A 377-nucleotide genomic window follows, 5' to 3' on the forward strand; every position below is an offset into this window, starting at 1 on the left:
ACACATCCAGGCAAAAGGAAGGATAAACCAATAAATAAGCAAATGGAAAGGCAAACAGACAGATAACCATGTACAGACATAGACACAGAGTATCGAAGCCCTACTGTATATACATCCCCTACAGACACTGCAAACTACAACGAAAAAAGAAAAAAAAACATAGGAAGCTCCTCTGCTGGCCTGCTGGTCCATTGTCCAAAACAGAGACTCATTACTTCCATATAGAGAATTAATTTCCAGCTTCAAATCGGCGACTTTAAACATGAAGGCCTCGACAACTCGTCCCCAAAGTCGGAGAAACAAGACTGTCATGTCCGCCAGTGACACATTCTTACATAAATTAAATAAAACGACCAAAGCTGTCAGTGGAGATTAAC

Source organism: Penaeus monodon, chromosome 30 (genome assembly GCF_015228065.2).
Source record: "Penaeus monodon isolate SGIC_2016 chromosome 30, NSTDA_Pmon_1, whole genome shotgun sequence".
NCBI classification, from domain to species: Eukaryota; Metazoa; Arthropoda; class Malacostraca; order Decapoda; family Penaeidae; genus Penaeus; species Penaeus monodon.